We start from the raw sequence: 14,180 nt of genomic DNA on the forward strand, positions 1-14,180 counted from the left end.
TACCAACATCTTCGTCGGGTGGGCGGGCAAGGTTCATGACGCGCGTGTGTTCAGGAACTCTGGTCTGTTCAAACGCCTCCAGGCAGGTACTTTCTTCCCGGACCACAAAATAACGGTTGGGGATGTGCAGATGCCTACAGTGATCCTCGGGGACCCGGCCTACCCGCTAATGCCCTGGCTCATGAAGCCCTATACAGGCGCCTTGGACAGTGAGAAGGAACTCTTCAACTACCGGCTGAGCAAGTGCAGAATGGTGGTGGAGTGTGCTTTCGGACGTCTCAAGGGGAGATGGCGGAGCTTACTGACTCGCTCGGACATCAGCGAAAAGAATATCCCCGTAGTTATTGCTGCTTGCTGTGTGCTCCACAATCTCTGTGAGAGCAAGGGCGAGACCTTTTTGGCCGCTTGGGAGGTTGAGGCAAATCGCCTGGCTGCTGTTTACGATCAGCCAGACACCCGTGCCGAGAGAATATCCCAGCGGGAAGCGATGTGCATCCGGGAGGCTTTGAAAGCTAGTTTCCTCGCAGAGCAGGGTAACCTGTGACTGTCCACTTGATTTTAAGAGAGCCTGATCATGGGCCTGTGTCTGTATGTGTCGAGTTAGATCTGAGCTCACAAACCCGGTTCTCCAAGTTTCCCCCACTTCCAAAGCACGTTTTAAAACTAATGAAATGTAACAGTAATTAATAATAAATCTTTCGTTGACTTTGCATTTCTGTTTCTTGGTTGAAACATGGAAGCATACTGTGCTGGGTTCGGTGTGCACTGATGTACAGACCGCTTGTCCAAAACAGGACGGACAGCCTCCTGCTCCTACATAGGTCTGTGGGGTGGGGGACGGTTTACGGTGGTTGTGCATGTAGGGGTGGGTTTGCAGGAATGGGTGGGTTTGCAGGAAGGGGCGAGGGGTGCCGTCTTTGGATAGGGGTTTGCATGACGGCTGTGGGCTGTGGGTTTGGGCGTTGGAAGGGGTGAGGGGTGTGGGGGAAGGGTGAGTATCTGTCCCTGGATGAGGGCTCTTTTTGGGGCTCAGGGCAGCGGGGAGGATCGTGGCTACGGTCGAAGTGCATGTTAAGGGAAGCCTGCCTTTACATTCGGGGATGGCAGGCACCAGGACCCTGGACAAGCATACACATCAACGAAAGACCCGGGGCAGCATACACCACACAGACTGACCCTGGTGCCTAGTGACTGCAGTCTGTGTGTGCCCTGCAGTTGACTCTGCCCCCAAGTCTGTACCATGGTACTGTGGGCTATGCACTGCAATTACAATCCCCCCCCCCACACACAAAGTCTTCTGACACGAGAAACGTGATGGAAACAGTGAGTAACAGCAAACCGCTTTTAATAATGTAGTACACAGTGGGGGGTTGAAACTTGGAGTTGGGACTGGGTGATGCTGTAAGGAAAGAACTTGTACAAATTTACAGCGCGAGAGGTGTCTTGAACATTAGCGCTCTGCTGCGGTGCAGTGACAGTTCTCACGGCCCCTACCGCCCCTCCTTCTTGTAACTTTGGGTGAGGGGGGGACAGGACTTCTTGGCGTTGGAGGGCGGTTGCAGATGCAGTGCAGGGGGGCTCTCTCCTCCTGCCTGCGGTCCTGCAGAACATCTACAAGGCGCCGGAGCGTGTCCGTTTGCTCCCTCATTAGACCAAGCAGCGTTTGAGTCGCCTGCTGGTCTTCCTGCCACCACCTATCCTCCCGTTCGATGTGTGTGCGATGCTGCTGACACAGGGCTCCCTCCACTGTCTCTGCTCTGCCGCCTCTGCTCTGGAGCAGGCCATCAGTTCCTGGAACATGTCGTCCCTAGTCTTTTTCTTTCGCCGTCTAATCTGAGCCAGCCTCTGCGAGGGGGATGTCGGGGCAGTCCGGGAAAGAGCCGAAGCTGTGTGATGCGAAAAAGTAGGTGATTTCCTTGAACACATATATGTTTGCCAACAGTGAACACAGTCTAGTCAGTTTCAGTGAACAAGACCATACAGGGCACCAAGTCTCAGGAGATCTCAGAACTAGTTCGAGATTTCGGAATATGCTCTCATTGGCGGCGCCATTGCACAGGAGAGCGCACAAGCGAGGACAGACAGCTGCATCCCTCTTGCACAAAGTCCTGGTAAGCCTTACAGTACATACTGCTTATCAGTTAGTGGATAGCTGTGCTCTCCTGCTAAAGGCAATGTGCAAAGCAGAAAGGATGAGCCTTTTGCAGCCCCTCCCGCCAGTGCACGGGAACGATCAATGGATGCTTGTTCTCTGTGGCCTCTAGCACGTGGCTGTTAGGCGAGGGTCATTGTTATGCAACCTAATTTTAAACCATTAACAATAGTAACACTACACTAATTGCCCTACTTAGATGCAGTATTTGCAGAACGAGATCACCCTGAGGCGGGTCACTCGTGCCCAGAAAAACAGGATGTTACGGACGCACTGCACAGACCAGGACCATATGCAGCAATGCTAGTAGAGGCGATGATTCCTCTCTATATTCGGATGTCCTGGCATGGAAGAGTCTGCTTCCACGGAGCGCCCAACAAGGCACCTCTTCCGACGAACCTCCTGCGGAGGCTTTTCGAGGAACTGAATGACACCTTCGTGGAATTGTCGATAGAGGATTATTATTCTATCCCCATTTGTGTGGACCTTCTTTTCATATAGTTTAATATTTAGAATTTTGTAAATACTGTTTCTATTTTTCTATACCAATGTTATAAAAATAAATGTTTATACGTGTGTAGCACTTACCGCCTGATCCTTCCCTGATTCTGAGTCGGGTTAACGGCAGGGGAGGGTTGGTAGGGATCTCTGTGAGGGTGATGAAGAGATCCTGGCTGTCAGGGAAAGCGGGAGTGTGTTCGCTGTCGCCTGCGCCGTCCTCAAAAGACCCTTCCTCATCTTCCCCATCGGCGAACATCGAGGAGGAACTGTCCCGGTACACTATTCCGTCCTCGGAGTCCACCGTCACTGGTGGGGCAGTTGTGGCAGACCCACCTAGAATGGCATGCAGTGCCTCGTAGAAGCGGCATGTCTGGGGCTGTGCTCCGGAGCGTCCGTTTGCCGCTCTGACTTTTTGATACCCTTGTCTTAGGTCCTTGACTTTCACGCGGCACTGCATCGCATCCCGGCTGTATCCTTTGTCTTTCATGGCTTTAGAGACCTTCTCAAAGGTCTTCGCGTTCCGCTTGCTGGAGCGCAGCTCCGAGAGCACAGACTCCTCGCCCCACACAGCGATCAGATCCATGACTTCCCGGTCAGTCCATGCTGGGGACCTCTTTCTATTCTGGGATTGCCCGGACTCCTCTGCTGGAGAGCTCTGCATCGTTGCAGGTGCTGCGGAGCTCGCCCCGATGTGCAACCAGGACGTCAGATTCAAAGTGCCCAGACAGGAAAATGAATTCAAATTTTTGCGGGTCATTTCCTGTGTGGCTGGCCAGAGAATCCAAGCTCGGACTGCTGTCCAGAGCGTCAACAGAGTGGTGCAGTGTGGGATAGCTCCCGGAGCTACTAAGTTCGATTAGCATCCACACCAAGCCTAATTCGAGCTAGCCATGTCGAATTTAGCGTTACTCCACCTGCCGGGGCGGAGTACCAAATTCGAACTAAAGAGCCCTCTAGTTCGAATTAAATGGCTTCCTGGTGTGGACGGTTGAGCGGTTAGTTCGAATTAACGCTGCTAAATTCAAATTAAAGTCCTAGTGTAGACCAGGCCTTAGAGACTAACAAATTTATTTGAGATAAGCTTTCGTGGGCTACAGCCCACTTCTTCGGATGCATGGAATGGAACATATATTGGGGAGATCTATATACACACACAGAGAGCATGAAAAGGTGGGAGTTGCCCTACCAACTCTAAGAGGCCAATTAAGTAAGGGAAAAAAAAGCTTTTGAAGTGATAATCAAGATAGCCCAGTACAGACAGTTTGATAAGAAGTGTGAGAATACTTACAAGGGGAGATACATTCAATGTTTGTAATGGCTCAGCCATTCCCAGTCCCTATTTAAACCTAAGGTGATTGTATCTAGTTTGCATATCAATTCCAGCTCAGCAGTTTCTCCTTGGAGTCTGTTTTTGAAGCTTTTCTGTTGCAAAATTGCCACCTGCAGGTCTGTCACTGAATGACCAGAAAGGTTGAAGTGTTCTACTGTTTTTTGAGTGTTATGATTCCTGATGTCACACTTGTGTCCATTAATTCTTTTGCATAGAGACTGTCCGGTTTGGCCAATGTACATGGTGGAGGGGCATTGCTGGCACATGATGGCATATATCACATTGGTAGATGTGCAGGTGAATGAGCCTCTGATGGCGTGGCTGATGTGATTAGGTCCTATGATGATGTCACTTGAATAGATATGTGGACAGAGTTGGCATCGGGCTTTGTTGCAAGGGTAGGTTCCTGGGTTAGTGTTTTAGTTCAGTGATGTGTGGTTGCTGGTGAGTATTTGCTTCAGGTTTGGGGGTTGTCTGTAAGCGAGGACAGGTCTGTCCCCCAAGATCTGTGAGTGTGAGGGATCATCTTTCAGGATAGGTTGTAGATCTTTGACGATGTGCTGGAGAGGTTTTAGTTGCGGGCTGAAGGTGACAGCTAGTGGTGTTCTGTTATTTTCTGTGTTGGGCCTGTCTTGTACGAAGTGACTTCTGGGTACTCGTCTGGCTCTGTCAATCTGTTTTTTCACTTCAGCGGGTGGGTATTGTAGTTTTAAGAATGCTTGATAGATATCTTGTAGGTGCTTGTCTCTGAGGGATTGGAGCAAATGCGTTTGTATCTTAGAGCTTGGCTGTAGACAATGGATCGTGTGGTGTGTCCTGGATGGAAGCTGGAGGATGTAGATAAGTATAGCGGTCAGTAGGTTTCCGGTATAGGGTGGTATTTATGTGACCATCGCTTATTAGCACAGTAGTGTCCAGGAAATGGACCGCTTGTGTGGATTGATCTAGGCTGAGGTTGATGGTGGGATGGAAATTATTGAAATCATGGTGGAATTCCTCAAGGGCTTCTTTTCCATGGGTCCAGATGATGAAGATGTCATCAATGTAGTGCAAGTAGAGTAGGGGCGTTAGGGGACGAGAGCTGAGGAAGCATTGTTCTAAGTCAGCCATAAAAATGTTGGCATACTGTGTGGCCATGTGGGTACCCATAGCAGTGCTGCTGACTTGAAGATATATATTGTCCCCAAATGTGAAATAGTTGTGGGTGAGGACAAAGTCACAAAGTTCAGCCACCAGGTTAGCTGTGACATTATCGGGGATAGTGTTCCTGATAGCTTGTAGTCCATCTTTGTGTGGAATATTGGTGTAGAGGGCTTCTACATCCATAGTGGCCAGGATGGTGTTTTCTGGAAGATCACCGATGGATTGTAGTTTCCTCAGGAAGTCAGTGGTGTCTCAAAGATAGCTGGGAGTGCTGGTATCATAGGGCCTGAGGAGAGAGTCCACATAGCCAGACAATCCTGATGTTAGGGTGCCAATGCCTGAGGCCTGGTCTACACTAGGACTTTAAATCGAATTTAGCAGTGTTAATTCGAACTAACCGCTCAACCGTCCACACCAGGAAGCCATTTAATTCGAACTAGAGGGCTCTTTAGTTCGAATTTGGTACTCCACCCCGACAGGTGGAGTAACGCTAAATTCGACATGGCTAGTTCGAATTAGGCTAGGTGTGGATGGAAATCGAACTTAGTAGCTCCGGGAGCTATCCCACAGTGCACCACTCTGTTGACGCTCTGGACAGCAGTCCGAGCTTCGATGCTCTGACCAGCCACACAGGAAACGACCCGGGAAAATTTGAATTCCTTTTCCTTTCTGGACAGTTAGAATCTCATTTTGTGGTTGGACATCGGGGCGAGCTCAGCAGCACCGGCAGCAATGCAGAGCTCTCCAGCAGAGGAGTTCATGTAATCTCTGAATAGAAAGAGGGACCCGGCATAGACTGACCGGGAACTCTTCGATCTGATCGGTGAGGGGGGCGAGGAGTCTGTGCTTTCGGAGCTGCGCTCCAACAAACGGAATGCAAAGACCTACGAGAAGGTCTCCAAAGCCATGATACAGACAGAGGATACAGCCGTCATGCAACGCAGTGCCGCGTGAAAATCAAGGACCCCAGACAAGCCTACCAAAAAATCAAAGCGGCCAACGGATGCTACGGAGCCTGCCACCACTGCCCCACCAGTGACCCTGGACTCTGACGATGGGACAGTGTCGACGGCCAGTTCCTCGACGATGTTCACGGACGGGGAAGATGAGGAAGGGTTTGTGGAGGACGAGGCAGGCGACAGCGCTTACAATACTGCTTTCCCCGACAGCCAGGATCTCTTCATCACCGTCACGGAGATCCCCTACCAACCCTCCCCGGCCAGGAACCCGGATCCTGAATCAGGGGTAGGAGCAGTCGGTAAGTGCTTTAACCATGTTAACTTTTATTCTTAATATAACAGGAATCTGAAGTGTGTGAAAAGAAGGTCTCTGTATATATGGTGATAGAACAGAAATCCTCCTGGGAGAACTCCACGAAGCTCTCCTGCCGTTAATCGATAAGCATCAGCAGGAGGTTCCTGGGGAGAGCTGCCTTATTGGGTGCTCCGTGATAGCACACTTTTCCGCGCGAGGCTTTCATGCGGTATTCAGGGAGCACTGCCTCCCAGAGCATGGCTGCATAGGTCCGTGGTTCGTGCTAGATTTCACGCAGCATGCGCTCTCTATCTCCTTCAGTGCCCGTCCTCACGGTTATCTCGCTGGGAGACTCCTGCATCTAAGTAGGGGAAGAAATGTTACGTTATGCCTGGTCCAAAGTATTTTTAATAAATAAACGGACAGACGGCATAGCACAGACTCAGCACGCAGCTGCGTGACGAGCGTAACGGAAAGCCAAAGAATCAAATGGACACTCATGGAGGGAGGGGGGAACGAGGACGCAAGGTATCCCACAGTTCCTGCTGTCTCCGAAAAGCATTTGCATTCTTGGCTGATCTCCAAATGCTTCTAGGGTCAAACACAGTGTCCGCGGTGGGTCGGGGCATAGCTCGGCAATTTACGCACCCCCCCTGACCCCCAGAAGTTAAAGGGAAAACAATCCTCTGTTGACTCTTTTACATGTCACCGTATCTGTACTGAATGCTGCAGATAGACGCGCTGCTGCCGCACTCAACAACAACATCCTTCCTCCCACCCCGCCATGGGTGGCTGATGGTACAATAGGACTGCTACCCGTCCTCATCATCAGCCTATTGGCACATGGGGTAGTGCAAAAGGACTGGTAACCATAACAACCATACCAACTTGCTTGGGACAGGTCGGTCAAGGCCGCCTGGTGCTAATTTTTCATGGTAGATGGTGCAGTATGGCTGGTAACCGTCCTCATCATTGCAACAGTGGGCTGAGCTCCATCAGCCCCCACCCTTCATTGTAAAGAAAAGATTCAATTGCCCCTGGACTAGCAGAGGGATGAGTGGCTCCCTCCTCCACACCCCTTAATGTCATCTCTGGACTATCATTGCAGCTGGAGGCTTCCTTCCACTCATTTCTCACAAACGACTACCTGTGTCTTATTCATGCATTCTATATTACTTCATGACACAAGTGGGGGGACAATGGTATTGGAACCCAGGAAGGCTGGGGGAAGAACGGAATGAACAGCTGGGGTTGTTTCAGGAGCACACCCTGTGAATAGCATTCAGCTCAAAATTTATGCAGGATTGGACAGAGAGCAGCTGTGGTCTCTGGTTCTATGATACAGTGGTTCTCTAGTACAGTTGCCCATATTCTAGGCAGGACTGATTCTATTTTTAGATACCCAAAAAGGAGGGATTGACTCGGGGAGTCATTCCCAAATTTTGCTTTTGCGCCCCTGGCTGATCGACCAGGGGCACTTATGACAGCACCAAATGGCGCAGTGCAAAAGGACAGGTAACCATGACCATCTTATTACCCTCTTCTTACCAGTTCATGGTATGGTAGACATTGCAGTATGCTTGGTAACCATCACTGCTGTCATGCAAAAGCAAAAGCATGCTGCTGTGTAGCGCTGCTGGTCCGCCTCTGTCAGCGGCATCCAGTACACATACGGTGACATACACAAAAGGCAAAATAGGGTCCATTGTTGCCACGCTATGGCGTGTGCCAGGGCATTTCATGGAAAACGTGCTCGAAATGATTGTCTGCCGTTGCTTTCCCGGAGGAAGGAATGACTGGCGACATTTACCCAGAATCCACCACGCAAATGATTTGTGCAACAGCAGGCACAGGGGTCTCAACAAAAAATTCACAGAGACAGCCTAGACTCAGTTAATTGTTCGCAAAAAAGTATCATTGCAAGGAATTCACTAACTGTTTCCCATCTCACAGCTTCCACTGTCTCCAGACCTTCCACAGAATCCCCCTCGCAGAGGCTGGCGAAGATTAGGCGGTGAAAGAAAAAGACAAGGGACACGATTTTCGATGAATGTGTGGGCTGCTACCTAGCCGAGGTGGACCAGCAGAGGCAGTGGAGGGAGAAAGTCTCTCTGTACCAGCGCTCACACAGCGAATGGGAGGAGAGGTGGCGTGAGGAACACAAGCAGGCGACTCAAGCAATGTTTGTACTAGTGAGGGAGCAAACGGACACGCTCCGGCGACTTGTGTATGTTCTGCAGGACCGCTGCAGGACAGAGCCCCCGGCAGTATCTCTGCAACCGCCCTCCCCCGCCACAAAGTCACATACCCCCCTCACCCTAAATAACCAGGAGGATGCCCGCCCTGGGCCGTGAATACTGTCACTGCACCCCAGCAGAGTGCTCAAGTAACCAAAAGCTCTCATACCCTACGTTTGCATAAGTCCTTCCCTTCCGGACTCAAACAAGTCCCAATCCCAGTCCCATCCCATAACTGTGTACTTAAGTAATAAAAATACTTTGCTGTTAAGTACTGTTTCCATCATGTTTTTTCACTGAAGACTGTGTTTGAATGGGGTGCGTGGGGAAGTGCGTTGCTAATTGCATAGGACAGGCACCTTTCCCAGGGTACAGACACGGGGGCCGGATCAGCAGCGGGTAACACACACACTGCAGTCAGTAGGCACCATGGTCGGTATGGGAGGTGGTTTCCAGGTTCTGTGTGGGCGGTGGGGATGTGACTTTTTAGCGGGGGAGGGAGGTTACAGATCTTATGCAGCGGTCCTTGTCCTGGACCGCTGAGTCACGCAGCAGAGGAATCTGTATCCGTCCTCCTCCGCCACAAGGCCACATAGCCCCCCGCACACAGAATCCCAAAAAGGAGGGATGGCAGGCTCCGTTGAAACAAGCAGTCCGGCAATGCGGACCGCTGTAGGAGCAGGAGCCTGTCATTCCTTGAGTTTAGAGGCGGTCTTTACATCAGCGCACACCCTACCCACCGCAGTCTGCGTTCCAGTTTCAACCCTTTAACGAAAAGTCATGAATAAAGAAACCTCTCCTCAGTAACAGTGTGACATGTATTTTATTTTTACACGTGTCTTGGAAGTGGGGGAAACGGGGAGAACGGGGTATTTAACCGAAGAGGAGAGTCAACAGTAACTGGGTAAAGAAACAGGGGCAGGTTCAGCTTCTCTGTAAAGAAACTGAACAGTCACAGGTCACGCTGCTCGCTGGTACTTGAAGAGTTCCTTGTCGCTGTCCCAGGCGCCTGTATAGGGCTTCATGAGCAAGTGCATTAGCGGGCAGGCTGGGTCACCGAGGATCACTATAGACAAATGCACATCCACAACAGTTATTTCGTGGTTCGGGAAGAAACTACCTTCCAGCAGGCGTCTGAGCAGCCCACAGTTCCTGAGAACACACGCATCAGGAACCTTGCCCGGCCATCCGACGTTCATGTTGGTAAAACGTCCCCTATGGTCCCCCAGTGCTTGCAGAACCATTGAAAAGTAGCCCAATTTCTCAGCAGCTGAATGTGGAAGAGGTGGACGATAAAGTGCGAGGAGGAGAAAATGGCGAGGATCGCAGCGGGCTCCATGCTTGCAGTGCTGTGGCGTCCACGCTGTCACTGACCAGAAAAGTGCACGAACAGATTGCCCGCAGGCGCTTTCAGGGAGGGAGGGAGTGAGGGCGTGATTGACGGTTCAATGACGACAGTTACCCAAAACCACCCTCGACACATTTTTTCCCCCAGCAGGTATTGGGGGCTCTACCCAGCATTCCAATGGGCAGCGGGGACTGCGGGAACTGTGGGATAGCTTCCCACAGTGCACCGCTTCGAAAGTCGACGCCGGCCCCGTTAATGTGGACTCAGAAGTTCGAATTAGTGTATTTAGTATGGATACACAAATTCGACTTCATAAGGTCGAATCCACAAATTCGACTTAAGTAGATTCGAAATAGTCCTGTAGTGTAGACAAGGCCTGAGATGATGGGGCATCCAGGATTTCCAGGTTTATGGATCTTGGGTAGCAAATAGAATACCCCTGGTCGAGGTTCTAGGCATGTGTCTGTACAGATTTGTTCCTGTGCTTTGTCAGGGAGTTTTTTTAGCAGATGGTGTAGTTTTTTTAGGTAATCCTCAGTGGGATCAAAGGATAATGGCCTGTAGAATGTGGTGTTAGAGAGCTGTCTAGCTGCCTCTTGGTCATATTCCAATTTATTCATGACGACAACAGCACCTCCTTTGTCAGCCATTTTGATTATGATGTTAGAGTTGTTTCTGAGGCTGTAGATGGTGTTGTGTTCAGCATGGCTGAGGTTATGGGGCAAGAGATTTTGTTTTTCCACAATTTCAGCCTTTGCATGTTGACAGAAGCAGTCTATGTAGCTGTACCATTGTTTGTACCATTAGCTAACCATTGTAAAGTGTTTTGGATAAAAGTGCTTGTCACGCGGAGTCTCCGCTCTGTGAGCAGACTATCTCCAGGGCACGAAGCTTCACAGCTGCGACCTTCCTGGGTCTGACCTCAGAGCATTCAGCATCCCCTTCACCATGTGCTTCCCACAGCGAACCCACACAGGCGGGGCTCCCAGGGAAGCCAGAGAGCCCTGCACCCCAACTCTGCAGTCAGACGTGACTCTCAGCCAGCCAGTAAAACAGAAGGTTTATTAGACAACAGGGACACAGTCTAAAACAGAGTTTGTTGGTACAGAGAATAGGACCCCTCAATCAGGTCCATCTTGGAGGTCAGGGAGGCCAGACCACGCCTGCGCCTCCCTCCATTTCCCCAGCCTGCTCCAAACCGAAACTCTCCAGCCCCTCCTCTGGCCTTTGTCTCTTCCCTGCGCCAGGAGGTCACCTGATCTCTTTGTTCTCCAACACCTTCAGCTGCCATCTTGCAGGGGAGGGGCCCAGGCCATCATTTGCCAGGAGACAGGGAGTTGGCCAGTCTCTGTGCTGAAGGCATCACACTGGCCATCTAGGGTTCTGCAACAGTCATACCCCTTTATCCCCCACACCAAGATACTTCAGAAATGCATAGGGGAAACTGAGGCAACCACTGACGATTCAGAGAAATCATTAAGAACCATCTCACTTCATCACAGTGCTATATAAAAAAAGCCTTAATAATAATTAACTTTTTTGTTCTACACATAAAAGCACACAACTCATATTTTAATATCCATAGTCTTAACCTTTCTAATGCGATGGATGTGCCCTCTCTCCACCACTGCAGCAGCCCCTGAGTCCTGGCTAGAAAGGACCGGGGGCGGGAAGGGAGTTCTCCCATGCCAGAGCAGCCACAGAGCTGAAGCTGGGAAGGAAGGGGGTCTCTCCCCAGTAGCCGTAGCCCTGCAACGTCTTTCTCTGGTCATCGTAGCCCTGCACATCCCAAATTCCCCCCACCCCCGCTTCTCACACATCGTCTGCCACCCCACCCCAGGTTTGTACTCAGCATGCTCAAACCTACCCCCTATTTCCCCCAAGGCCACCACCTCATCTTACATGTGCATCTTCTCCAGGGTCCAGGCATCTAATTAGGGAAGCCACGCCTGCGCGGCTCCACTCATTAGGTGGGTGGCCCTTCATTCTCTCACGGGCGGCCGCCCAGGAGTGCACCTTAGAGGAAACTTTCCACGGACCACCTGAATGGAGCTGGGCCACAGTTTGAGAACCTCTGAATTAGAGAACATGCTTGTTTCAAGTTGTGCCATGCTGTCTTCTAGTGTTGTTTAGCAGCCACCTGCTTTGTCCACAGCTTGCAGAAAGACCAGCCCATTGGAGCGCTACTGGTGGGGCTTGGAACCAGGATGGACCGGCAGCTCCCCTATCAGCTCCCCCACATTCCCTGTGCGGGAGCCACCCAGCAGACTATCAATTGGCTATCAATTGTTCAGGCGTCCCTCTAACCCACTGTCATGTGCTGCTCCTGCCCTCTGCCTTGGATCTGCTCCCGTGAACCTCCTGATTGCTGTTTAGGGGGCTGGTAGGGGAGGAGGGGTGCTCTTGTGAGGTGTTTAGGGGGCTGGTATGGGAGGTGTCCCCCTCCTCCGTTTCTGCCCCCTCATCTCCACAGAACAGGGGGACACATGACAGGGCTGAGAATGGGGGGAACAGCTGCTGTCTTAAAGTCTCCCTCTCACACACAGGGAGTGTGTCTCTGTCTCTCTCTGCCATGCTGTCTTCCCCCCACCCCATTCATGTTGCCTTACAGAGTGTGAGGCTGCATTAACAACAATGTGTTAATACTTGAGGGCTCAGCCGAGTGCTAGTTCATCATTTAGCAGTAAGGTGTGTTTTTGAATCTTTTGTTACCCTGTAAAGTTATCATCCATCCTGATTTTACAGAAGTAATATTTACCTTTTTGTTTTGAAATAAAATCCTTCTTTTAAGAACCTGACTGATTTTTCCATTGTCCTAAGACCCAGGGGTTTGGGTCTTTGATCACTTTGTAACCAATTGGTTAAGATATTCTTCTCAAGCCTCCCCAGGAAAGGGGTGTAAGGGCTTGGGGATTTTTTTTTGTAGGGGAATAGGAACTCCAAGTGGTCCTTTCCCTGATTCTTTGTTAAAACACTTGGCGGTGGCAGCATACTGTCCAAGGGCAAAGAACCTGTGCCTTGGGGAAGTTTTAATCTAAGCTGGTAGAAATAAGCTTAGGGGTCTTTCATGCAGGTCCCCACATCTGTACCCCAGAGTTCAGCGCGGGGAAGGAACTTTGACGGGGGTGAGGGCTCTGGCTGGGGGTGCAGGCTCTGGGGTGGGACAGGGCAGGGGATGAGGAATTTGGGGTGCAGACAGGCTGCCCTGGGGCAAGGGCGAGAGAAGGATTCCCTGAGCCCTCTCCCCACAGGCAGCAGCGAGCTTCGGGGGAGGGCCCCCCTACATTCCCCCCCCCATCCTCACCACACTCACCTCACACCACTGTCACTGCATGTGCTCCTAGGGCCCCTCTCAGGTACAGGAAGCCCCCTTGTCTCCCCCGTGGTGGGTGTCGCAGAAGGCGGGGAAGCCTCACTGGGGGTGGGGGTGGGGCTGCCCCTTGTCCAGCATGGGGCAGGAGCGGTGACTGCGGGCGGGGGTTCCCCTGTGCTGGTGGAGTGTCCCGCCAGTAAATGAAAGGGTCTGAAGAGGAAGGGGAGGCTCAGGGTCAGTCTGCCCTGGCAATAGAGACACGGGGGCACTAGGACCCTGCGGTGGCAGTTAATGCAGGAAGGCAGCATGGAGCTGAATGAGAGAGACAGGGATGCTCTGGGCCGGGGGAGAGGTGCACAGGAGCAGCGAGTGGGGGCCGCGGGACACTCGGGGGAGGTGTGTGGGGGCAACAGGCAGGGCCGAGGGAGAGACCTGACCCCGAACATTGGTAATATATTTATCCTCCAACCCTCCTGTGAGGCAAGGAAATGCTATCATCCCCCTCTGTAGCATGGGGAAATTGAGGCACAGACTAAGTGATTTGCCCGAGATTAGTCTGGTGCAGAGCAGAGAAGTGAGCCAGGATCTCCCAAGTCCCAGGCTAGCGCTCTAACCGTTGCACCAGCCTCCCTCTATGACACGAAAGATCTGGTTAAATAATAGTTGAGGGGTAGGTGGATGCTAGTGAGAGAAATCCGCTGGCTTGGGTGAAACACTCGGTTCTCTGAGGTAGTTTGTTTGAAAGGCTGGGGAAGAATGCCAGCCTGGTACCGATTTTCGTGAGGCAGAGAGCAGCGTTCGCCCTCTGGCAAACGCGCATCACGTGAGATTGCTGCTGCCGTCTCTCTGACAGCAATGGCCCATCCATCTGTAGGACAACCACAAACACACCATCTGGAGGG

The sequence above is a fragment of the Mauremys reevesii genome, linkage group 4 (genome assembly GCF_016161935.1).
Source record: "Mauremys reevesii isolate NIE-2019 linkage group 4, ASM1616193v1, whole genome shotgun sequence".
Lineage (NCBI taxonomy): Eukaryota > Metazoa > Chordata > Testudines > Geoemydidae > Mauremys > Mauremys reevesii.